Source organism: Suncus etruscus, chromosome 17 (genome assembly GCF_024139225.1).
Source record: "Suncus etruscus isolate mSunEtr1 chromosome 17, mSunEtr1.pri.cur, whole genome shotgun sequence".
NCBI lineage: Eukaryota > Metazoa > Chordata > Mammalia > Eulipotyphla > Soricidae > Suncus > Suncus etruscus.
This window is the reverse complement of record NC_064864.1, coordinates 25,629,967-25,657,919: the sequence shown is the minus strand read 5'-3', so window position 1 is coordinate 25,657,919 and position 27,953 is coordinate 25,629,967. Positions and strand designations below refer to the sequence as shown.

Below are 27,953 nucleotides of genomic sequence, written 5' to 3'. Positions count from 1 at the left end.
ATAATTACTTATTTAAAAAAATAAACTAGATATCTACACCTGCATCCCCCAAAATATTAGTCATAAATAATTTTCTTTTATACAGGGATTATTTCCAAGTGTAAAATTCTTGAGATTAAAGAAATTAAAGAATGTCCAAAAAAGCTACTGACATTCAACAAAAAAACATTTAAAATCAAAGATGAAGTACTATTTTAGCATTTAAAATAGTTTTATGTCTTTCACATAATTCTATTAATTATGTTTAATAGCATATGGGTTACTATAGAGCATATGAACTTCTTTCTACTTACCACAAAAATGTATATAGAAATATCTGTTCTATCACAACATGTAATTATTATATCTAAAAATCTTTATAAGCCATGATCCCATTCACATAAGTCCAAATTTTAGGTAACTAAAAAAATAATAGGTATCTGGAATTTTTCTGCCTAAAATCATTTTCTTTTATCCTAAAACAAAAAATTAAATGTCAACTAACGTTCTATTTCTCCAGGTATCTATCCAACTGTCTATCAGGCTGGCCCTCCTTCCTTGACCCCCTTGTTCTTGCTTAACAATAATTCTTCAAAGTTTATTATGCACTAGCTACCTTGTTTTTCCATATACCATTTTCAGGGTTTCATCACTATGTCCAATACATCCACTTTGATTACATAAACATTTATTTTCTGTATATCTTTTTATTTAGCTAAATTTCCTTGATATCAGTGATTGAGTCTTAAATAGAACTGGTGCCTAGTATAAAATGTTCGCATATAGTTATTCTAACATCATTTCAATATAAGTGTCATTGATTAAAAATTATTGTACACATCAGTTTATGTATATAAAAGTTTATATTTAACTTAAAGAAAAAATAGATGTAGTGTTATCACTTTATCATACATTTAAATATTGATAAGCATTGCAAAAATAAACACTGCCTTCTTATTTACATGGACTTTCTTAGATAATTTATTTTTTGGTCTTTTAGGCTACACCCAGTGGTACTCAGTTTTTACTTCCTGGTTCTGCACTCAGGAATCAGTCCTAGTGGGCTCAAATGACCACACGGGTTGTCAAAGATCTAACCTGGGATGTCCGCAGACAAAATAAGAACCCTACTTCTGTGCTCTCACTTCAGGCATTAGGTACCATTTTTAGACGGTGGCCATTTTTTTTTTAGGCAGCGGCTATGGAACTCCCCATTTGTTTTTTTGAGAGTACAATGGAAACTTTTTTCTTTCACTTTAAAATATCTGTTTACTAATATTTTTTCATTGGTTTTGGGGCCACACCCAGCTGCGCTCAAGTGTTACTTCTGGCTCTGTTCTCAGAAATTGCTCCTGACAGGCTCAGGAGACTATATGGGGTGCTGGGGACCGAACATGGGTCTGTCACTGGTTGGCAGTGTGGAAAGCAAATGCTCTACTGCTGTGCTATCACTCTTGCAAGGAATTTTGCTGTGCAAAATGAACACATTTTTTTCTAGATCTCCTTTATTGGGGAGGAATATTATTCAAAACAGTATGTGCTAAATAGGTACATTGAGTTAATTCTTTTTCATGTAAATATTTAGAATTCAAGATATCTAAGCAAATATTCATTATAAAACACCACACTGTTGATTGAACCGTAACAGATAAAGTATACAAATTCATGATCAGTTAATAACTTTTCCTTTAATTTCTTATTTTCTATTTACTGATATTCACTGATCTCTCCTCTAAGAACAGCTTTTCATTCAATGCGGTAGGTCCTACAGCATAAAAATATGATCCTTATTTTATAATCAGTGGTTTTAACAAGCTGCAGGCTCAAAATACAGCACAATGACAAAGCAATTACAATCGATTAGTTTCCACCTGACACTATCTCTCTGCTGGTTAACTCCCTATTCTACCAAGTACATTCCCGTCATAATAATATTCATAAGCACATGACAGAGAGAGAGAGTTGGAAACTATGTAAGGGCCTTTGCTATGTCTGTGTTCTTCCTGTGCCTCCCATTTCTTACTTGTTGACTATAAGTCTTGTGCTGCCTCCTAATTTATGTCATTTTCAACATGTCACCCTTTGCAATATTTTGAAGACTCATGTTGAGAAGCACTGGCCTAAACTAAGAATTTTTCTAAATGAAAACAGGAAATACTGTGAGAATTAGAGTAAGGGTAAGGTTTACCTCGAAACTGCAAAGTAAGATCATATTTATGTTAACACTTTGCCAGAGTATTTCAACAATCAGATATAAAACTCTCATAAGTAAACTTAACCGATAATGCTAGAGTTTATATTTTTAAACTATAGCACTTCTAAGATAATTAAATGCACTAATTTAGCCATAGAATCTAATATTATTATTTCATTCCTTTAAAATTAAAAGAGCAACTCAGTTTCTAGGAATATAATTTCATACAGAAAATGTCTATGTACCTTTATATTTATTTGCATATTTCACAAAGAGAATGTCTCTATAGGTAAACAGGGATGAATCTAATATTCCTATAAATTCCCAATATTCCTAATAATATTCCAAAATTCCTTATAAATATCTTTTAAGGCCATTCATTATGCTCCTATATTCTGGAGTACCTCAATCATTATTATAATTATTCTTCTCATATCAACTCAATAATTTCTCATCTGATTGGACTTTGAGCTCCTGGGAGTCATAACACATTCAACATCTATGACCCAATGTCTTTTTTTGGAGTGTGGGGGAGGTTGGGGCCACACCTGGTGATGCTCAGGGCTATGTGCTCAGAGATAGCTCCTGGCTTGGGGGACCTTATGGGACACCGGGGATTGAATCAAGGTCCATCCTAGGCTAGTGCGCGCAAGGCAGACACCTTACCAATTGCACTACCACTCATGCCCTATGACCCAATGTCTTTTGATACAACAAATATTTATCTAATTATATATGATAAACATTTTAATTTATGTATTTTAAGTTTATACATCTTTATTTTTATATAATAAAATAACTTTAAAATAGTATCTGGAAGGGTGCTTTAAATTAGTTCTTTCTCATTGGTGATGGGAATGTTGCACTGGTGATGGGTGGTGTTCTTTACATGACTGAAACCCAAACACAATCATGTATGTAATTAAGGTGTTTAAATAAATTAAAAAACAAAAAAACAAAAAACAAAACAAAAAAAATTAGTTCTTTCAATGGTGTATATGCAGGAGGACTTTATTCATTCCCAAAATTGAATAGTTCTCTAAGCAACACTGAGAGTGATCCCAGCACCAATAGATATGATGCAAACCCCACAATACTAATTAGGTAATGAATCCATTTTTTAATTAAAACACATAATAATCTAGAATCCATTTTGTTGGAGTATGTATATTTTCAAGGAAGAGTGAAAACTCAGCTCCACAGGATGAATAGATAGGAAAGAAAGAGCAAAAAGGGGGAAAACATGTTGGAAAAGAAGATATAAATGTTAAAAAAAATATTAAGTTTAATATGAACAGAGAAAATGTTAAAGAAGGACCTTTCAAGCACCAAAGGTCAAGGTCCCAGTTTAAGGAACTGTTGATGTCTGCATGAGGAATAGTTATCATTCACTCTAAACCACAGGGGATATGTAATTATCCAGACCAGTCATCTGGCACTTGCTATATGTAGTTTAATGTGTTTTTCTTATATTTTTTATGGGTTTTAGCCACTGCCCCCTGGGAGGCCAGAGAGAGAATGCTTTGCTATTAAGTTTTGTATTCTTTCCGCATCATGTAGCATACATAGTAAGCAATCAGTATAGTAATTAACTGCACAGTAGGGCATTGTGATGGTTAATTCATTAAAGGCAAAATGGGAAGAAAATGTAAGGTTAGAAGACAGAAGTCTCTGCAGAGTTACAATGAAAGTCAATTTATTAATGAAGTAAAACAATGACTGTTTTCTCCCCTTAAGGACTCAGTTGAACCTGAGTATTGGTTACTGAGGTTTTCTATGCTGCCAACACAACAGTACACACTGTGGGAACACAGATTTTGTTGCAAGAACAAGAGTGCTAAATGGGCTATTACATATAATAATTGCAGTAGATCGTCAAAGAAAGAAGAGCTTAATTCACACGAAAGTTTTCTGTGAAGGTTTCCCAAAGGGTTGATATTGAAGCTGAGTATTGAATGAGCATGCTTTCATTGGTACAAGAAGAATTCTATATGAGAAGAGCAAAACTATCTATAGAATAATATGATAAGGCATAATCATCAGAGCAAGATCCACATTCCTTGCTTGCATTAATCAGATTCATCCATTTAATTCATTTGTTTATTCATTCATTTGTGTGAGATTCATTTGTTTCTTTCTTTAATTTTCATTCTTCATTATGTTAGTTTTTAATATCGCAATTATTTAAAAAAGTTTAAAAATATAGTGTGCCATAGGATATCTTTTAGTATTAGTACAGTCCACTTGTGAACCAGAAGCTATACTCAAATATGAAAAACACCAACAGCTGATGTAGAGGAGGTAAAGGAAACATACTGCTATACATAAAAAAATTCCTATTGGATTTGCCATTTTATTGGGCCCCCAGGAAGGAGCACTGGCATGAGACTGAGTTATAAAATATTTAATGGTCAAGGAAAATTGCAAAAAGAATTCAGTGAAGAAGTTTAAAAAGAAACAAATCATTTCTCAGCTGGCAAGAGGCAAAGATAGCTTTCTCCCTGCTGCCAGAGATCAGACTATTGTTCACTTTGCTGGCATGAAAGAAATGGAAAGTATTGGGCAAGGAATTTGAAAGTTCAATTGAGTTGTGGGGCTGCTGTGAGGACTGACAGTTTCTGATTTATACTGGCGATATTAATTCATACAGCAAACATAGAAAATGCCCTTGTTAAATTTGCATGAAATGCCTGACACCTACCAGTTTGAAATCATGCTTTTAAGAACCCTGTATCAGCTTCAATGAACCTACATGGAGCGGAGCATGTTCAAAAGAAATATATTTATATAGAAATTGCAGAGTACTCAATGCTAAAAATATTGCTTCAGGATATATATATTCCTGATTTTATATGACAAGTACAATAGTTAAAACACCTGCAATTTTACAAGGTTTTCTTTCTGCTACACCCTGCATACATATGTGTCTTCTCATGTCACCCATGCAATTAGCTGTATCTAAGTCCATTATATGTCTAAATATTTTTATCATATCTGTAGTTGGACACTCTTAGATATACCAATTTTCCTAAAATGTTTCTAATTCATAGTTACAATCACATATTTTTTACTTTTTCTTCAGTTTCAGTTTTGGCTAATTTGATATCAACTAAATCTATACATATTTTGATGTTTTGTTTTTTTTTGCATTTGGTTTCTGGGTCTCATCATGAGTGTCATAGGACTTACTCATGATTGCATTCAGGGACCACTCCATTTAGGTCCCTGGAGACAATATAGGGTAATGGAGATCAAACTATGGTTGGATGCATAAAAGTCATGTACTCCACCCACTAAACTAGCCCTAAATCCATCATTTGATTTATATTTAAAGTTGGATTTTTTTGTCCCATAGAGAATACATATAAATTAAGCTGCTTGCAGATGTGCAGCTGAACCAGGTTTCAATCCCTAGCACTATGTGTTTCCCAAAACACCATCAGATGTAACTCCTGATTACAGAGTTAGGAACATCCACTGAGCTCCACTGGACATCCTTACCTCCCCCAAAAGGTTAGATGTCATAGGGATAGGTTTTCAAACAATGTCTACATATTGTAAGCACAATGCAAGGATAACATTTGCTACTTCTTCCTCGTAAAAATAACTATGATTATGTGCAGTCTTTATGATCCTTATTTGTAAATAGAAAAACTGAGAATAAGTGACTAATTCATTGACCCAATATAATTTTATTTAAACCAAAGTCACTTTACTTACTATTCTATATAAATCCCACAGGACACCTATTTTATTTCTGTTATCCTTTCCTTACCAATTTGGCCAGTTGCCTGATTAATTCTGTCTGTCACTAACCATATCCCAATAATTCCCAAAGGTACCCCAACTGTCTATTTAACTTTACTTAGATAAGATCACTTTAAAGCCACCTAAAATTAACTGAGAACCAATGGTTCTTCATAAATCTAGCCTTCTTTTGGGTTCTTAGTCTCACTTTTTGTATCAATCAACCTGTTGTGGAGTCCTGTGGATTAGTAGCTGACCTCTCTTTAGTTAATGTGTCATCACAACACTGACAATTTTATTTCTTAAGCATCTGTTGGAGATACTACTTCTTTCTTCTGGTATCACTTACAGTATTCCTTTTAGACTTGTCTACTTTCAGGTTTGACAGCTGAAAATTAATCCTAACTGATGGAAATCAGTTTTCACAAGGTGTATAAAAATAAATGATTTATTATTTCCTCCTGGAAAATCATTTAGCAGCTTTCTCTAGCTCCTGTGATGAATATCAAAACAGCTTTAAGCCCATATAAACCTATTTCCTCATCACATGCAAAAGACCTGCTCATCACTTTTAACAACAAAAGCCAAAATGTTCAGGTGGCACATGTCCAAGTTACTAAGTAGATCCCATATACTCTTGAAGTCATCTACAACTTTCCTCGGCAGCATGTGCTATAGGACAGAAAGATCTAAAAGTGAGTCTTTCTTTAAAATCCCTTAGTTTGACTTCTCACTTGGAGAAATCCCTGAGTGCAGAATGAGGAGTAACATTTAAATACTACTGGGTGAGTCACAAATCCAAAAGAAAATAAAGAAAGGAAGAAATGAAGGAATAAATGAAGGAAGGAAGGAAAGCAAGGAAAGGAAAGGAAGGAGGAAGGAATAAAGGAGAAGGAAGAGGGAGGGAGGAAGACAGGAAAAGAAGAAAGGAAGAAAATAGGAAGGAAGGAAGAAGGGAAGAAAAAGGGAAGGAAAGAAGGATGAAAGGAAAGAAGGAAATAAGAAAGGGATGGAGCAAGAGAGGGAGGGAGAAAATGAGAGAGGGAGGAAGGGAAGGAGAAAGAGAGGAAGGAAGGAAGGAAAGAAGGAATGAAGGGAGGGAGGGAGAAAATGAGAGAGGGAGGAAGAGAGGAAGGAGAAAAGGGAGGGAGGGAGGAAGGGAAAAGGGAGTGAGGGGCCAAAAAACCCTGCCATGACTTCTGCTGGCATATTGATCTTGGATTTTTTTATAGTTCAAGATATGAGAAATATATCTGTCACCCATTGATGATAACATATTAGTGCATTTTAACAAATGTAAGACATATATTTTACTATTCCTGCTGTATATACTGTTCCCTATAAGAAATAAAGTTTTAATTATTCCTTTTATGACAGTGTTCCTTCTATGTTAGCCTCGTGTAAGTAGTTTAAACTATAGAATTATTTAATCCTTTGAAAGTCAGAGACAAATAATGAATGATAACTTAAACATTTAGAAAGAGGACTGTATGAATTTAGTCATTGACACTTCTCTTGTTTAAAAGTGGAGAATACTTAGATAATTCAAAGCCAAAAGTTCCTGATATCCCATATGGTTCCTGAAGCTCTTCCAAGAGTAATTTCTGAGTCAGGAGTAAGCCCTGAGAACCCCCAACTGTGGCTGAAATCCAGGGAATAAAAGTAAAAAGTTTCTAGAAATTTAAAGCATTTGAACTCCAATATGTACAACATTGAGAAAACTTTTAAAAAGTGCTGACTAAAAGTAAAATAAATCCATAAAGCAGTGTTAACCCCTAAAGTGCCATATTTGTTAAAAATAAACATCCTTGAATGCATTTAGTCACAAAGTCATTCATCATTTTGACAGTTCCCAGATCTTAGGGATAAGTAATCAGGTTGAGAATCAATTACATTCTTCCCCAAATCTCCTCCCATGAAGCACTGTATATATCAGTCATTCTACTTCCCTCATAATCATGTCCTCTTTTATCTTTATTTTCTTTGGGATAGTATGGTTCATATCTCTAGAAAAAGGGACAAAGGTCTATACAACATTGAATCATTGACTATTGGTCTCACCAATTTTTGATAAACTTGTGAGGGCTAATGTACAACTCAGTGTTTTTTAAATTTCTTTTGAAATACTAATTTGCATTACAATTTTGATACATATTGAATAAATTGAATACATGAATGCTAATAATTAATTGCACAGAAAAAATTAGAAAAGAAGGTCAAGGAAATAGTATGGAAGTTGAGTCACTTCCTTGTGTGTGTCAACCCCTATTGAACCTGGCAAGAGCAACATCCAAGCACAGAACATAAGAGTAGTCCCCAAGTACTGCCCAAATGGCTTCCCAATATTAAATAAATAAATGATAAGAAAGATTGATAGTTACTCTTAACTGTGTGTAACAGTTGGCATTATCCTTCACCTTTATTTTTTAAGTTTTGAAAAGTAAGCCAGCACATTTCTGTTATTATTATTATTATTATTATTATTATTATTATTATTATTATTATTATTATTTTTTGGTGGATGGAGAGAGCTACATCCAGCAGTGTTCAGTGTTTACTTCTGGCTCTGGACTCAAATATCTCTCCTGGAAATTCTCTGGAATTTCTGCAAAGAATTAAGGCCAGGTTGAGTATGTACAAGACAATTGCATTAACTATTGTACTATATCTCATATCCATTCATGTCTCTTAAATATGCCAATTAAATAATTAGACTAAGTAATAAGCACTTAGCATATATTTTAATATTTGGATAGGGTTTTTATTCCTAATGAAGAAATTAACAACATCAATTTTATTATAACTTACATAGCTGCTTCATAAGTCACTTGGCAGATATGTGTGATTGCCACCTGCCTATTCCATTTTGCTATATACAAAGCAGGGTAGTGAGGACATATTCTCTCATTTGCGCTAGTTTGAGGAGAAGATATACATTTGGAATTTTAAATATAACGATTCAGATTTATAGGGAAATTCATGGATATTCCATTGATTATTAGACAAAATTAATAGAGTTGGATGTCTAATATAGCCCTGATGATATAATACAAGGGTAATATAAGAAAAATAATTATACTTTAATGCACCATTTATTCAAGTTTGTGTTTATATTTTCTCTTTTTTATCGGTGATGATAAAAGTGACTCATCAGAGAGAAGAGTGACTCATGCTATTTTATTCTATGATTATTCATCTCATGAAAATATACATAAGATATGAGTGATTCACGTGACACAAATACATATATTTTATTATATTTTAGTTTATCGATGTTCACATGGTTTTCAAATTAAATTTTATTGCTCTAAAATATTTATAAATTGTTAATTTTTTATTTTCTTTCATATTTTTCTTTACATCACCACAGATTTGTCCAATATATACATATAAAGATGTATTAATTGCATTAATGTATTAATCATTAATCAGTTACAAAGATGAAAATAAAAGTCAGGATAAATCATCACTCTACAGTCATTAAAATGAACAAGTGTTCTCAAAAATGTAGGAAAACTGGAACACACTTTAAAAAAGGGCATCTCCTTTGGAAAACCATTTGGAAATTCCTTAACATATTAAGAGTTAACATATGAACCATCAATTCTACTCCTAGATATTTACCAAAGAGAAGTGAAAATAAATGTTCACACTCACCGACACACACACAAATGTCCATAGAAATGCTATTCAGAGCATAATTGACGCTCTCCAACATAGGTCAAAATTGATGAGTTGAGAAATAAACTTAGAGGATACACTATCATTCACTAATAGAGGTCATCACCTACTTATTTGCAACAGATAAGACTTGGAAGTAGTGTGCTTTGGATAGAAAGGATACAAAACCAGAGAATCACAACATGATGTATTGTTGCATAAAATCAACCTCAGTTTAATCTCTAGTACTGCATGTGGTTCCTAGATATTTTCCAAAAGTGACACTAGAGGACAGATCTAGGAGTGATCCATGAGTGCTTCTTAATCTAGCCTCCAAACAACAGTCTATAAAAAAGACACTCAGCATAGGTTATATTCAATAATTTCACTCATATCAAATGTTAAGAATAATTAAATCCACAGAGCCAAATATTGGAAAGAATAAGAAATCACCTGTCATCTAAAAGATCAATAAACTATTTTATATGCTGTCCTGTATTTTTATATTTTTGAAATAAGAAAAAGAATACAAATGTGGTTTGATATTTTAAATTCCGTATAAAAATCACAGTTGATTTTATGCTATGCCTTTAAAATAAAAGGGAGACATATTGTAAACTATTTGAGAAAGAGTAGTAACAACCATCATGTTTTTTCCAAAGCTCCTTGCATTATTGGCTAAAATTTTATTCCTAGACCTCTGTTTCAGAACAAATATTGTTTTGAGAAAATTGGTCCATTCTCTGTGCCTTTTGAAAGCAATTAAATCTGAAATCAAATAGTTATAATCATCTGTTCATTTCCGACCCTTATCTCTCCATTTGCAGAAAGAGCTGCTGTGTATTAATGTATTTTGTGGATCACTCAATAATTTAAGTATTAGCAAAAATAGTAGTTTTCAAAAGCAGAGCTAAAACAATTTAGAATTTTTAACAGAGAGTATAAATAAGGTACATATAAGATGCTAGCCACCTTTTATATATTTTTTTTTGTCTAAAGATGAATCAATACCATTTACTTTGACTTAAGTATTCCCAATCAATGCTACCAAGTAGAAAATTAGGGATCAGAATTTTCAGAGTTAATTTTCTTAAATTTTATGCTGCTGACTCTGGTTGAATCCTCAGAAACACCTATAGCCAGTCAGCACTACCAGAAGTAACCTAAAGCACATCCAGAAAATCAGAAGTAAGCTCTGAGTACTGCAGGGTATAGCTCAACCCTACCCCTCAAAACCTCAAAAAGGAAGGAAAAGAAATCTTCAGGTTTGACAAAGAAAGACAATTCATTGATATTGCTACATCTCAACACCAATTCTTATCTTTCTGTACACTTTAGTACTATTACCTATTGTTATCCATCTTATTTTGTAAGCCTGAACTAAAAATTAAGATTTAGTTGGTGGTCAGTAAAACATGATCTACCATAATAGCAATTTGTTTTGTAAAGAATATTTTATTATAACATACACTATTCTTTTTGATTTGTCTTTAGGGCCATACCTGGTGTTGCTCAGGGGTTACTCCTGGCTATGTACTCAGAAATTGCTCCATACTCAGGGGGACCATATGGAATGCCAGGGATCGAACCCATGTCTGTTCTGGGTCAGTTTCATCCAAGGCAAATGCTCTACCACTGTGCTATAGTTCTGGACCCAACATACTCTAATTTTTAACCATAGAGTGTCCATGGCTGCTTCTGAGTAACTTTTAAGCAGTGTGACAAAGACAATGTGTGACTCACAACTAAAAGATATTTAACAACTGGTCACATAACATTCCCCAGCTCTTGATAGAAGGTTGTATGCTTCTAGGTCACATACTTATCATATCTTTTTTAAAATGTTTTATTTTTAATTATGAGAAAGAAAAAAGAAAAAGAAGAAAAAGATGAAAGAAAGAAAGAAAAGAAGAAAGAAAGAAAAAAGAAAAGAAAGAAGAAAAAGAAAAAAGATGAAAGAGAAAGAAAAGAAAGAGAAAAAGAAAGACAGACAAAAGAAAGAAGAAAGAAGAAAGATGAAAGAGAAAGAAAGAAAGAAAGAAAGAAAGAAAGAAAGAAAGAAAGAAAGAAAGAAAGAGGGGCCGGAGAGATAGCATGGAGGTAAGGCGTTTGCCTTTCATGCAGGAGGTCATCGGTTTGAATCCCGGCGCCCCATATGATCCCCCGTGCCTGCCAGGAGCAATTTCTGAGCCTGGAGCCAGGAATAACCTCTGAGCACTGCCGGGTGTGACCCAAAAACCACAAAAAAAAAAAAAGAAAGAAAGAAAGAAAGAAAGAAAGAAAGAAAGAAAGAAAGAAAGAAAAGAAAGAAAGAAAGAAAGAAAGAAAGAAAGAAAGAAAGAAAGAAAGAAAGAAAGAAAGAAAGAAAGAAAGAAAGAAAGAAAGAAAGAAAGAAAGAAAGAAAGAAAGAAAGAAGAAGAAAGAAAGAAAGAAAGAAAGAAAGAAAGAGAGAAAGAAAGAAAGAAAGAAAAGGAAAGAAAGAAAGAAAGAAAGAAAGAAAGAAAGAAAGAAAGAAAGAAAGAAAGAAAGAAAGAAAGAAAGAAAGAAAGAAAGAAAGAAAGAAAGAAAGAAAGAAAGAAAGAAAGAAAGAAAGAAGAAAGAAAGAAAGAAAGAAAGAAAGAAAGAAAGAAAGAAAGAAAGAAAGAAAGAAAGAAAGAAAGAAAGAAAGAAAGAAAGAAAGAAAGAAAGAAAGAAAGAAAGATGAAAAAGAATGATTGAATGAATACAGGAAAGAATAAGGAAAGAAAGAAAAACTCCTTTACAAACTGATTTCAGTGTTTGGAAGTATCCCTCCTTTTGCATGAGTTCTAAGATAATTTCTTCTTTTCCATTTGTCTCAGACATTTTATCTTTTTGTTGTTGTTATTATTGTTGTTCTCTTAATGTGTGAGGGCCAGACCCTGCTGTAATCAGGGCTTACTATTTGCTCTATGCACAGAAATCACTCCTGGCAAGCTTGGAGCATGATATGTGGTCCCAAGGATTGAACACAGGTTGGCCAGGGAAGTGCCCTACCAGTTCTATCTAAATATTGATTTATGTTTATTTGCTTGTTTGTTTGTTTCGAGGGGGCACTGCAAGGGAAGCACCCTTCCAGTTGTACTAAGATGTTGATATTATTTTCTTTTATTTTTCTTTTTTGTTAGTTTGATTTTTTTGGCAAAACTTAGTTCCCCCACATGTTATTTCTGGATCTGCTTTCAGAAATCAGTCCTGCCAAACTGGGATGCAGGGGATCCAACTTGGGTCACTGCATGCAAGACAAAATGACCTACCTGTCTGCTGTACAATCACTCAATCTCTTACATTCTGGTTTTTATTTTATTTTATGAAAACATTGTGGTTTACAAAGTTCTTCCTAGTTGGGCATCAGACATAATAAATCATGACCAATCCCACCAGCAGTGTTAACCTCCCACCACCAATATTTTTAGTGTGCATCCTTTACCACCACTCTTTACCCTGGCCTGCCAATATAACAGGCCCATTTTCAGTTTAGATTGTTACAGTTTGGTCCCTTGATCCCATTATTAACTTTGACTTGAATATTTAGTTCTGTTCTGTTTTTATCTCCACCAATGGCCCCAAGATCACTTAGACCCTGGCTCTCATCCTCTCTCTTTTTTCCCCTTTCTTAATTTTATAGAAAAGTACAGAAATATGAGGTAATACAAAGTAATTCATGGCCCAAGATTATATGAAAAAGAGGAGAACCCTATATAAAGGATAAAAAAAGGGTGGCACTCTATGCATAAGCACAACAAAAATTGGAGAAAATAGAAAGGGCAAACTTTAGTCTAAAACAGTGTCCCTACCAATGAAGCATCCCACCATAAAGCAAACTACATACTTCAGGTATACTAAGTTGGCAAACCCCAAAGTCTTCCATCATGCTCTGAGGAAAAGTTTTTCTCAATCACCATCATTGCAGTGAGGCTTCTGGAATTAGAGATTTTGGATTTTGCACAGACCCTACATCAAGGTCAGGGTGTCACAGAGCTTTTTTTGGTTTCATCTCACCAATAGATTGTGAGGCAGCTAAACCTGCCCTGAAAGCGAGTTATTGCTGTTTACATGTCATCATGGTGTCATATGAATCTACCCTAGTGCAAGTCATTACCAGGAGAGCTTTAGGGTACATCATGTTTTTTAAATTTTATTCCCGTTTCCCTCAAAAGAGTTCAGTTTATTATTTTTCTCCAAAGCCTTCTACTTGATGTTAATCATGACCTCAGCATTTTGTTGGTACATTTATTAAATCATACATACTGCCTTGAGGTCAGTTTTTTGTTTTTAATTGTTTACTTCCATCAGGAAGTCCATGAACTTCTTGAGTACAGGAGCATGATTCACTTTAGCATTCACCCACATTGTTACATCACACTTAATATAATAGAAAACTAATATAGACAAAGAAGAAATATAGTCCAGTCTAAATAATTTGAAAATGTTTTTCTCATTATACTTTAAAACTAAACATTTATTAGTAAGTACTACTTATTTTTTAAAAAATTAAAACTTATTTAAAAAAAGCTTACTGTTGATCCTTTCAGTGTGGATGCCTAGATAAGAAGAAAATGTTATTTCTTATTTTTTCCAAGAAAACAAATTTTATTTTATTAGTTTATTTTTTGAATATCTATTTAAATACCATGATTACAAACATGTTTTACTTCTTATTTTTAGAGTTAGGATATTGCACCAAATCTTAATATCTGCCTAATTCTGTTTCTTGAAAAGGTACATAAATCTAAGATAAAATTACATCAAGGGGGGGAGAAATTACATCATGAAACTGGATTTCAGCATATTAGCCTTAGATCACAAAAAAATCAGTTTCTTTCTCTCTATATGGCTATCCAAGCATTTTAGGATAAAGATATCCCAAACTATTCCATCAACAAGTATCTGATTGCTCCTCTGATATTAAGCTTAAGGCAGTATAGAAAGAAATAATTCAGGTGGTTTATTTTTTTTTTGGTTTATTCAGTAGAATAAAGATTCCATATATGATTAAAATATGACCATTGGATGTCTTGTAATGGAATATGGTTCTCCCTTCAGTCTAGGTATATATACAGATTGGTCAGACCAATAATATGTGAGTTTGATGAGATTTATTCTATTGGGCAGAGAGCTAGAATAATTATTTAGATTCTTTCTAAGTGTCATTATGTGAATGAACAACCATGGACTTAAGCTGGGAGGAAGAGGGACAGAAGAGAGACAGACTGCTAGGCAGTCCCCACATTCCCTATGGCATTGGATAGGCAGGTGGTAGTGTCACGATGCTACACAAACGCAAGGCGTGGGCTCCAACACAGCATGTACCAAACACACCGACACAGTGTCTTAGTCAAAAATTAGAGCTGTGAAAACTGATTAATTTTGCATCCAACTGAAATTCTATTTCACAGCAAAGTAGTTCCCCAGCTGTGATAGGATAAGCACTATGAACTCCAAAGAAATCAGTGATTTGGCTCTAGTACTTAAAGCATCCTTATTATTCACTTTGGGTGACAGAAAACTTTTATTTCAAAATTGGTCTGATAAATTAAACCTCAAATATCCTTGCCAGTGAGCAAACAATTGATCAGAACCTCATGTACTCTCTGTCATAGATACTATTTTCTGTCCCAGCTAAACAGTATGGAAGTCACAGGTCAGCTTTCTGCTTTGCTCATGCACACACTCCCTTTATTCAGCTTGTTTCTTCTTCCCTGTGGTCAGATACATGGAGATTATTTTGCCCAAATGTTTAAGTTTTTTGTAGTGCTGAATAGCAACACATGCCACTTCTATCTCCTATCAGAGGAAACATTTACTTTTAGCCACTTCTATAAATAAGATGTATAGTTAAAGCAAGTTTTCCCAAAAGATTTAAGGAAAAAGTATTCTAGTTATAGTCATGAAATATGACAAGAGAGTTTTTAAAATAACACATATTTTTAGTAGAAAATGGTTGGGCTAACCTAGTTTTATCTCCCTGATTTTCTAGCCCTTTAATTATTGCAATGAAAATGTGAATCTTCAAGAGTAGAAACATAGGAAGCACATATGAATTTACTTAGCCCTGGGAACCTTTGTTCTTGACTCCCATTGATAGTTTAATTCTACAGATGCATAATTTAAGAAATACTGAATCTTTAAATTCAAACTAAAGGATGTTCAGCAAGATGGAATATTAATAGTGCAATCTAGAAATTAAAAGAGATTTTTTATACAATTGTGCCACTTAATTCAGAGAGTACTTAATATAACATTCCATATAAAATGCTTCCTTTATATTAAAAATATTGAGTAGATTTTTAAAATATCCTCAATGTATGCAGATGACTGGCCCAGAGTAAGAACTAAAAGTATAAGATAAGGAAAGGAAGGTTTGAAGATCACATCTTGAAAAAAAATGAGTTAGGCCGAGAGGTTATTTTTATACCCCAACATCAGGCAGTAGGGATTTTTCCCTATAGATACCAAGGCCAAAGTTGAATCACTAGGTGAGCCTAAACTCAAGTGTGATCAGTTTAGAACCATGAGGGTAATGTCAATTAAAAGTATGTTGTAGCTGTTGTGAAGAACTGTGTCGGTTCTATGTCTGGGGTTCAGGATTCAAGTCTGGATGGTCGGTATATAATCTTCTGGAGTCTAAGATGGATCCACATGACATATTTTCAAGGTGGGAGACACAGCTACAGGAACCAAAGCCCATCTGGGACATCCTGAATACTACTCTATCTCCAACATGTGCCAGTTCTAATATGATATCCTGACAATGAGGAAATAGGGAACAAATGGACATAAGAACAGGTTATCCTACCTTACCAACTAAGGATAAAACAAAATCAGAAGACTTACCACTCTATGGGCTGTGCAAAAGCCAAGAACGTGATCTCAGATGACTGGCTGATAGAACCATGACCGGGCAGTATGTATTCTGGGACCAACAAGAAAGCCCTAGTCTAGGGTTTAGTCTACGTCCTGCATAACAATCATGACCTCCAATTCCATGACCTCCAATTCCAGAGTCCTGACTGAGGCAATTGCAACTGAACGGGTCTTCTGGAAACATAACAAAAGATGATATCCCAGACTCCATCCGAGTTTCAGTGCAAGGGGCAAGACCACTAACCACAGAAGACAGATTAAAATGACATCGAGGAAACAGAACTTCTAAAATCACAAAGAAAGTCTTCATCATAAGTTTCACTCCTCGACCTGTGCACAGACGGAGACCTCTAGATTTAGAGGTCTGTTTTTATCATCCAGATCGGAGCAGAAGTCTTCCATACGGCACAAAAATACCAAGGGGAGAGTAAATGAACGTGAAAGTAGTCTATAGATAATCCCATGACAATATATTCCAAGGGTAGAGAAACCCTGTATCTCTTAGGCCAAGGGGATTCCCGTTTCGGATGACCCCAATATTTACTGTGCCTATGCAGGAGGGGAGACAAAAACACTAAATAATCCTTTTTTAAAATTTTTTTTTAATTTTTATTATTTTTTTATCTAGTTTTTGTCGATTTCTTTGTTTTGGGGTAGATATTGAAGTAGTCCATTTTTTTTTAGTTATATATTTACTTTTTCTTTCTTCTTTTCTCTTCTTCCTCTTTGTGCCTTGTCATATTTCCTATCTCAAGACCATGCAACTATGTGGTGCATATTTTTATTGCTGCAGTGCTCACTGGATATCTTATTTGATTCCTCTTTTTGAACTGTTGTGGTGTTTCACCTTCTTCTTTTCCCCTTCATCCCTCAAACCAAGGATGAGAGCCTCTAGAATGAATGCGTATAGTCGGCGTAGTCGATTTTTACCCCATTATATTACTTTTCTCTTCCTCAAACAAAACCACATAACTTGAACTTTATAGTCCCGCCTCCGAATTAGAGGGGGCAGTAATGGAGGCACCAAGACCAAACAGCTATAAGACCACTAAGTAATAAACTAGACACAGAAGGAACACGCATTCTAGCAGCCCCTGGGGGGGAGAGTGGAGGGTATGGGAGGCAGGATGGGAGCAGTTGTGGGAGGACAATTTGGTGGTGGGAGTTCCCCTGATTCAATGTATTTATGTACTTGGAATATTACTGTGAACGATATGTAAGCCACTATAATTAAAATAAAAATTATATATATATATAAAAGTATGTTGTAGAAGTCTGGCCAGTAGTCCCCCCCAAAATAATACTCTTCAGTAATTAATAAGCCAGCAATAAACAGAAATAAGTTAACAAATAGGTTGTGAATAAAATTAAAGGAAGACAGAATGCAGAGATGTAGACAAGATAAAAATACTCTCAGTCATACCTGCTAAAGGTCATCAACAGTGTTATTTTAGAAGAAATATACATTAAGCTAAGCCAATAACATATAGAACTGTACCTAACCAGTGTATTAGCTACTTAGGATGACAGATGAATAAACTTATAACTGCAATGAAATGTCTTCTGTTAGTGACAGAAAAAATAGATGAGAAAGATTCTACTCATTAAAAGTCTTAAATATGTTTCTAATGTTTGTTTCTACTCTTTGATCAAGCATGTTTAGAGAAAATTCCCTAAAAATGAAAAAATAGAATAGTCCAATGATTTGCATTGCTATATTTTCCATATGAGTAGATTCATCAAAAGAATAAGCATTTCTGATGTATTATCATAACAAAACTATATTGGAGACATAGTGTGAGTTTTTATAAAGTGATGTTTTTGAGGTACATGTTATATTGATTACATTATATTAGACAAAAATGAAAACAAAAGTGTATTGTGTATTGTAGTATCAAGATGATAAAATATTAGGGCAGATAAAGAAAATGACTAAAAATGCAGGAAAACATCACTAATAGTGTCAAATTTGCAAAACTGAAGAATGATCATGCATTACCAGCCCATTATTTCCAGAATGATCCTTGATAGGTAACTTTTACTTGTATAAAACAAAATATTAAGTTGTCCACAAAATTAAGTTGTACTCCTAAAGAGGGGTTAGAGAACTGGACCCCAGACCTATGTATATTCACATATCTACAGCTATTTTAAAAAATTCTAACAGGAAAGAGAGAAAATGTATAAATAGAGAAGATGAAATCTCTTTCTGGAAGATTCAGAGAATATCTGTGGTTTAGGATAACCCTCTGGGTGAAGGCTTTGATCCATAGCTATAAAGGCGCCTATCACATAAAGCTAGCTGTCAGAGTGGTGATCTTCGGCTTCCATTGGATTGCTCCAAGGTCAGCAGGTTTCCAGAAATGTATTTTACCTCATAGTATAGGAGGTAAGATTTATAAAAGGATCTAATAGACATTGCCTAGGTGAAAATACATTAGCTAGGTCGATTTGGATCCTGAAATGTCATGTAACCAGAAGCTTACTATGAAAGAGTAAGAGATGTATTTTCTTCTTTATCTTTCCTTTCATTTTTGATTTGGGGTCACATTCTGTGCTGTTCAAGATTTAACTCTGATTTTGTACTCAGGATCATTCATGTTGGGAACTGGGGATCAAATGGGTTCCAGAAATTGAACCAGTTGACTACATACCAAGCAAGAACCTTTTATACTGTATTATTATTACTCCAGCCGCTTGTTTTCTAACCTCTATTCAAAATGTTCATTTTTTGTTTCAAATTAATAAGATTACCTAAAATATGATCTTCAATAATTTTCAATTTGTTCTATATAAGTAATTGCATATTTATACTGTAGGTAATGAGAAAATAGTTCAGTAGAAATATTAATGAATTACGCTCTAAGGCTTAGAGCAATGATGAAACGCACATGCATATAAACAAATATACATATACACAAATTCTTCTCTTGTATAAGAATAACTTGTATTCTATTTTCTTTAAAAAAGCTTGTTTCTCAGTGGAGTGCAATTCTTCAATAAAATATCACCATGAATATAGCCAAGGAGAAAAGAGGAAATCTAAAAATATCTCAGTAAAAATGAATAGATCTGACATTTCCCTCTATGCTCCAAGAACAGCTATCTCTGGAGGGTCTGGATCTAAACTGTCCAGTTGTTTTATCATTCTCTCTCTTTTACATCTGCACAGTTTGGAACAAACGAAAGTATTCAACAAATTGTCCATTTTCTTTTCAGTCTGCAATAAACACTACAAATAATTACCACAACAGATTTTAATGCAATTTAGAATACATTGGAAATAAAGCAACCTATGGGTACAAAAATTAAAAGAATAAACTCATAAATGTGCCCACGTATTAATCTTTGTTATATGCCCTTAAACCTATGTTATCAGTCCTGTCATTTATTCAAAGTATTTAATTGAATGATGATGACATAGACACAATGGAAGGTCTATATGAGAATATATGATGATTGATATAAGGAATCCTTCTAAATTCACTCAAAGTCAGTTTCAGAATATTAACTCTATGCCACCATGATTTAGAGAGTGGTTTTAACTTCACACAAGGTTGGTCTATAGATGAATTGAATTTAGATGATTAGAAAAAGTGATTTAATTTCAGAGTTTAGAATGTTATTCTAGTCACTATACATATAGCTAAATTTTCAACACATTGAGGCCAGAGCAATAGTACAGGGGTTGAACATTTTTGCCTTGCACACTGCCAATCTGGGTTCTATCCCAATATACCATATGGTCCCCTGAGCCTTCCAGGATTAATTTCTGAAAGCAGAGCTAGGAGTAAGTCCTGCTGGGCATGGCCCCCAAACCAAAAAACCCTACCAATTTTTTCAACCCTTGAACATATGCAAAAGAAATAGCCAAAGTAGAACAAAATCCAAAGTAATTTTGAAGGAAATGTTGCTCCTCTTTAAGCAAATGTGCTTTTTCATAACCTTTTGAATCAGAACTCTGACTTTTATAAAATAAATCACTTTTAGTAGCCTTAAGTTATCATTTACCAAACTCTAGTATATAGGCCATGTTATTAATTGAATTGTGTTTTACCTATAATTCATATTTCAAATGCCATAACCACAGAAAAAATATATCTGAAAATACACAATACAAATATATTTGCAGAGAATGCATTGCAATAACTCATTATTATTAAAGAAACTAAAAAACTTAAGTTTCTATTCTAACAAGATAACTGCCTCTTTATGAAAAGTGAAAGGGGTGAAGGAGGTGGAAGATGGGGGACATTGGTGGTGGGTATGTTGCACTGGTGAAGAGGGTGTTTTTTTGTGACTGAAATCCATCTACGGTCATGATTGTAATCACAGTGTTTAAATAAAGATATTATTTTAAAAAAGAAATGCATGTATAGAGAAAAGGGTCCACATGAAGACACAAAAGAAAGTGAAAAATATTAAGTCTGATTGACAGTCATATAAGAAACCTAGATGGCCAATAATTTCATCATAAAGTTCTAGGCTTCATGGCTAAGGAATACAAATTTTTGTTTACTTCAGCCTCTCATCCTGTGGTATATTGTTATGCTAGTCCTAAGGAACCAAGATACCATACAGTGGGTAATATGTTTTAGATGTGAGTCGCTATAAGAAAACATATGTAGCAAACAACAATTGGGAAAATATTTTTAAAATATACTTAAGAGCATTTCTTTGGTAAATACCTTATTTAATGAACCTTGTCTTTCAAATCAGAAAGAAAACTGTTTCCACACTTTATTTTCATCTCTCCCAATTTTATATCAATGCTACTTGGAGCTTCATTTCAAATAAAATAATTTTAAAAGTTAAAAAATATGTTAATAGAGATGCTAGTTTAGTAGGTTAGATGTTAGAAGTAGGGATAAATTTATTTTTAAGATTATTTTAAATTCTTTCTTCATGAGCCTTAAGATTTGTAACCAAGTTATTTCACTTCGAAGATACTGATCTACTTATATCTATGGTGAATTTTGCCGTATTGCAAATCAGATAAGACACTCTGATTACCTGTGGTAAACCAAGGATATTTACATTACCTTATAGATTCTTTTGTCTTATCCCTAATTGATATGCATAATTAGTTTAATTTGTCAAGGTCTTGTTTACCTGCTAGTTTTGCTTATTGTATGCAAATTTCAGAGCTTAGAATCTTAATATGAAATTTTTATTAACTACTTATTTCTTATATTATTATTATTTTTTGTTTGTTTTTGTTTTTTGGGCCACACCTGGCGGTGCTCAGGGATTACTCCTGGCTGTCTGCTCAGAAATAGCTCCTGGCAGGCATGGGGGACCACATGGAACACTGGGATTCGAACCAATCACCTTTGGTCCTGGATTGGCTGCTTGCAAGGCAAACACCGCTGTGCTATCTCTCCCGGCCCTTCTTATATTATTTTTATGTGCACTTTGCCTCAGCTAAATTTTATTTCACTTATCTTTATCCATTAATATGCATCATACAATATAGTGATTATGCTCATCGCTACCATATTTTACTAAATACAAGTATTTGATGCTGTATATATGTTTCTCACTATTCGAAAGTAAACTGACCTTTTCTTTTTTTCCCCTTTTTTCTTGTGGTTTTGGGGATGATTTTATTTATTTATTTTGGTGTTGCTGCTGCTATGTTTTTTGCCATTGTCTGTTTTGTTTTTGTTTTGTTTATTTTTATTTCTTTTTATTTTTGTGTTTTCTTTTTATTTTTTCCTTTCTTCTTCTGAACTGATATTTATAGCCTCTAGACAAATCCCCCCAGAGTTTTTTTTTTCTTTTTTTTTTTTACTTCTTTCTTTCTTTTCTTTTTCCAACAGAACCACAGAACTTGAATAATCTTGTCCTCCCTCCTTGAGAAGAAAAAGAATGGATGGTACCAGGAACAACCAGTCATATAAATATTGAGTGGGAATAAAAAATGATCAGACTTAAGCACCAAACCCAAAGTCAATGACACCAAATTGATACCCAATCTACAGCAAGTTATACACAAAGGAGACTTCTCACACTAACAAGCTATACACAATGGAGACCTCTCAGATGAGCAGTCTAAGGGGCAATAGAAGGAAGTATGAGATGCATGCTGGAAACAGGGGTGGAGAAAGGACAACACTGGTGATGGAAATGGCCTTAATTCTTTGTCACTAGATACCTTATAATTACTGTAAAAGACTTATAATTCACTTTGAATACAATAAAAATTATTAAAAAAAACTCATTTGACAAAATCTTCAATTTAAATGTGATTAAGGGTTTCTGTTTCTGGTTAAAATGTAACAATCTAAACCAGATTTAGTTTCTTCTAAGTTAAATTAAAAATAAATAAAATGCATGAAATATTGTTAATTAAAACTTTATGAAAAAACTTAGAGAAAAAAGTGGGAGAAAAATAGTTGTGAAACATATTCTGCCTGAAATGAGTACAGAGATTGGATAAAAAATATATAGTAGATATTAGAAACAAAAATGTGTACTGAGTTTACAGAAATCATCAAAGAAAAATATTTCCCTAATTAGAATGAGTAAAAAGTGTAAATTATTAAGTAGCTAATCTTATTGCAGATATTGAAATTTATCCAGAAGATGAATACAGAAAAAATCAATTATAATAAATATTTTGAATTTATTCTTTTAGGGGCCAATAGGTCAATTTGCCCAATGTTTATTTTGGAGTGCAGTTCTACTCAAATACAGAAGTATAGGGCTTTACCAAATGTCTCTCAAGGACCATCAGGTACTGAGGGGTCAAACTGGGGCATTTTAGTAAGTAAGGTATGTACATGAACTTCTGGCCACTAAGTTATCTCTTTGGCACCAGAGACATTTCTTTAAAAATAATTAGTGTTATAAAATCAAAGAAGTTATTCTAAGCAGATAACTATCTATAAAGATAATAATATAAAGCCACATCATAATTAACTTTCTTGAGCCTCAGTAATGCATTAAAAGGCATTAATAAACTGTCAGTAAAAATGTTATGTGTTGAAGAATAAAGATAAAAATGATAGCAGGTGTCTTGTCAGAAATATTGCAATCTTGATGTGCAGAGAGTAAAGTTTTAAGGAATTAACAGCCAAAAGCAAAAGCGTACAAAGGTTAATCTATACTTCTTTATACAGTAAATATAGATTTTCAGAACAAAGGTGAAAAACTACCATTTTATACATTCAACAGCTGAGAAAATTTAGTAGTAGCAGAGTTGCCTGAGGAGAAATAATAAAGGATGTCCTTCAGGTAAAAGAAAAACACAAGCTGGAAATCTGATTCTACAGAATGCAATATGGGGCACAGAAAATGGAAATAATGTGGGTAAATATAAATTTCTTTTTTACTTTTTGTAAAAGGTCTCAAAATACCACCATTTCAAATAGCAAAATAAGGAACATAGTATTAGTATGCTTATAATATAACTAGATATAAAATATATTATTATGACATCAAAGCAAGAAACAGAACTAAATTAAAACAATGTCAACACTATATCTAAAACATTAACAATACATTTAAAAAATTAAAGGCATGAGGTTGGAGGCAGAGAAGACATTAAAACATGAGCGAATGGTTACTGGCTGTGCTAGTGGGTGTGCAGCTAAAACACTGAATGTTTGACACTATTATAAACAACATTATAAATTATTATTACTAAAGTACCTATTTTTAAACTATGGTACAATACATATTATAATTTGCAGGTAGATGTACAGCACAAGAGCATAAATCATCATCAACCTGGCAGAGCATAAACCTTCCAAGGAGGTAATTTATCCATTAGCAAAGCATCAAAGTTCAGTCTTAGTACAACGCTGTTCCCTGATCAAAGTCCACTGTGACCCCATGGCCCTTGAGCACTACTTCAGTGTAGATATTATGGTACCCAGGGACCCTAGACTTTCTTTAGTTACCCCCAATTTACTAGGGCAAAATGTTGAATTGTGTGACATTGCTGGTGAAATATTCCCTTAAAAATATCACAGACCCACTGAAAATAGCATGAATTAACTCACAGCTTCCCTTTCAAAAATAGTGAAAAAACTTAAGCAAATAATTAAATTAGGGAGATCTCAAGGGAAATTTATTACAAAATAAAAAGCAGAGATTATTCCATTGTATAACAAAAACTGAGTCAAATCTTTGGTTTCTACAAGAGATTTAATTTAAATATAACTTTTGTAAATATGTCAAACTTAAATGTGTACAAAATATATACCACACAAATGCTAACCACCCAAATTGAAGTATAATGTTAAAAAGCCAAACAAAGCCTTAAAAGTTGATAAGTTTATAAAGGTTGCTGCGATATATTTTCCAAAATAATTGTAAATGTTTAAGAAACTAATTTAGGAACTTCAAACAAAAAGAAGGAATAATGTCATAATAACAAAATAACAAATTTAAAAGTATAATTCTTTCAGTTCTCACTCTCAAAAATCAGTGGTAAAAGTAGACAGCAAATTGAAAGAATATAGAAAATGAGCTTATTATGGATTTTAGAATATTAAGATACATCTGGTACTAAATAAAAATTTGGAGAATGGCTGCTGCTTTTAGAGCGTAAAATGCCTGCTCTCTCTTCTGTCTGCCTGTCTCTCTTTCTCTCTCTTTCTCTCTTTCTGACTCTCTCTCTCTCTTGCTGTCTTTCTTTTCAACAACTGATACTTTATTTCTGGTTACAATTATCTCACAATCAACTATATACGAATAAAACATTGGATAGAAGACAGTTAAATTTTTCTGAATGTTAGATTTTGAAGATATCTTAATAATTGGTCACATTTTAATTGCTTGTATTTAAAAATAGCAAGTTTAGATAACCAATTTTGAATGAAACTGAAGCAATTTGAGTTTTCCTCACAAAACTATTGATATTAAAATGATCTCCAATTTTTCACACTACACTAAAATTCCTTCTATCATTTTTTCTTATTCTCTCTTTTGCTCACTCCTTTTACCTTTTACTCCTTTACTCCTTTTCTCTAGTTGTCTGAGAAAATAACTGGTGAGAATTTTTTTATTTTGGGACCACACCTGGTTTTTCTTAGGGGTTACTCCTGACTCTGTGCTCAGATATCTCTCTGGCAGGCTTGGGGGACCATATGTACTCTAACTCAGGTCAGTCATGTACAAGGCAAATGCCTTCTACACTGTGCTATGGCTTGTGGTAAGAATTGTAAAAGACTTTCTATAAACTTGACTTTGTTGCCAAGAAAAAAAAGTATCATAAATGGTTTTAATAAAATAGATTGTAAATTTATATGTCTGCAAAGTGTATCTCAGTGATTTAAAAAAGGTAATTGGAATAAAACAAATAAAATGTGTTAACCTATCAAACCCTTATTTGGTCTTCAAAATTGACCTTGGCCTGTCCAATAATAAAACATTATATTACAAGACAATGGCAAGTTGGAACCCTGCACTCTTGATTCATTCATAATTATCTTTACTCTGAAAGGCTCTAGAAAATATAATTAGTACCTAAGTTAACATAACCATTTTTTGGAACTCAGGAAGAGCAGTCTGTCACTAAATGATTCAGCCAAGAAGCCGAGTTCTTTCTGAGACAAGCCCGGCAGACAATCCTTTTAGTCTTCCCCAAACAGATTGACAGATCAAACTATGAAGTCAACCACAGAGGATCCCATCCATATTGTCCACACTGGGCAACAACAAACCAAACTAATCCTAATCTGCCCAGGCAGGTGGCAGGCAGACAGGCAGGTAGGCAGCAGTACACAGGAGTTGATTCATTAGAGGATCTTGTAAGGGCTGGGCTCTTTTTTCCATAGTTGACAAACTGAAAACTATGCTCCCAGAAATGGTCAAAGCAGGTACTACGAATTTCAGAAACCATTATTAGATAGCGAGACCATGGCAATTTGGTTTAAGTCTCTGAATCAGGCATTCAGAGAACAAGGAAGAATAATTTACAAGGAAAGCAACACAAGGCCAGGGACAATAGACTAGAGGAGGGATTGAAATCCCAATGCAAATTGCATGTCTCTGGGCACCAATTTGCCTTGCAGCAGAATTTAGGCTTCCTAAAGTTAAATTATGCATACAACAGCCTCATTATCCACAGTGGTATTTTCATATAAAGATCTGAAGACAAAATGTAAGCTTGCCTCTTGGAGCCTTTCGAAAAAGCGATTGACTAATCCACATACGGAACAGCTCTGCTTCCACCTGCTGCTGTCTATACAGATGGGAAAGATGCGACCTAGGGGACTCCGCACAGCAGCCAACACCACAGGCCTAGCTTTGCCGCACTGCCATCCTGGGCTTTGCTTTCAAACGCTGCAATTTTGCAAAAGCACTTTAAACACATTATTCTAAAGTCGCAATACACACAGCTGGGTTGCAGTATGAGATGTTTCTATAACAATATTTGGTGGTTTTTTTTTTCTTTCTTGCACTAATATATTCTTTCTGGCACTAGACCAAAATTAACATTTTTTTGGAGTTCTGTTTTGCCAGGGAAGAAAGAAAGCGGAATATTTATTATTTATAAAGACATTCTTTAGCAGTTACTTTCTCCCAAGTGGAAGGAGACTGCTGCTGGATGAACTTTTCACTTTCACTCGTTCATGACTATACTGGAGTTGCCACTCATCTGAAAGCCCAAGCTGAAAGTAGATTTTGCATTAATTTCAAGATATTCACTTTCTATTTGTGAGGTAAACAGGCTAACTCCATTATGATACAGCAGGTTCTCTGCCTTGAGAGCTTCAGGGTAACAGTGGAATAAAAAAAGTCAATTCTGAAAAGGATAGTGATTGTACTAGATAAATGATGAAGGTAGACAGCAGAACATGCAAAGACTGAAGGTTTCCTATTACTCAAGCATTCTGACAAGTGAAACAACAAATACTCTAAGATTATTGTATGCATGGGAAATATAACATAAAAGATGTCATGCCATAAAGACTTGTGATTTTATAGTGACATCAAAATTACCAGAATTTTATGTAGATATGAAAACATATTCTTAATACCACTTTTCTTTTTCTGTACATAATATTTATATAAATCAACCTTAAGATTTGTGGGTAGTGAACTATAGTGAAAAACCACCTTTGAAGCTGTAAACAGGATCAAAACATTATATTAAATAGATAATTTTGGAGAAAGTGTAAAATAATTTTTAGTAAGAAGAAATTAGAAGATATTTTGAAGAAAAAAATGACAATATTATTGGGAGAAGCAATAAAAGATGTAAGGGGCAAATGAGGTAAGTAGCATTGAAATCTGACATGATGGAGGCCAAGGACATAAGTAAAAAAGGTTTGTAAGTAAAAAGGTCATAAGTAAAGGGTCAAAGGTTTTAAAGTTTTTATTTTCCAGTAAAGACTTCTAATGAAATAAAATATAATCAATTTCTTTCAGATTAAATATAGTCAAGAAAAGATGTGTCCTGGGAATGGAACTAGAATACAGAAACAAGTATAGGGGTCCAGAAGGTATCATTTCAATTCTAAGTTAAAATAGG

The 27,953-nt window shown here is 33.6% G+C and overlaps 1 protein-coding gene across 2 annotated transcripts in view; it reads right to left on the bottom strand.

Moving 5' to 3' along the window:
- Positions 1–27,953, bottom strand: part of NRG3 (neuregulin 3) — a 1,117,732-nt gene that overhangs the window by 603,880 nt on the left and 485,899 nt on the right. The window lies entirely within an intron of this gene.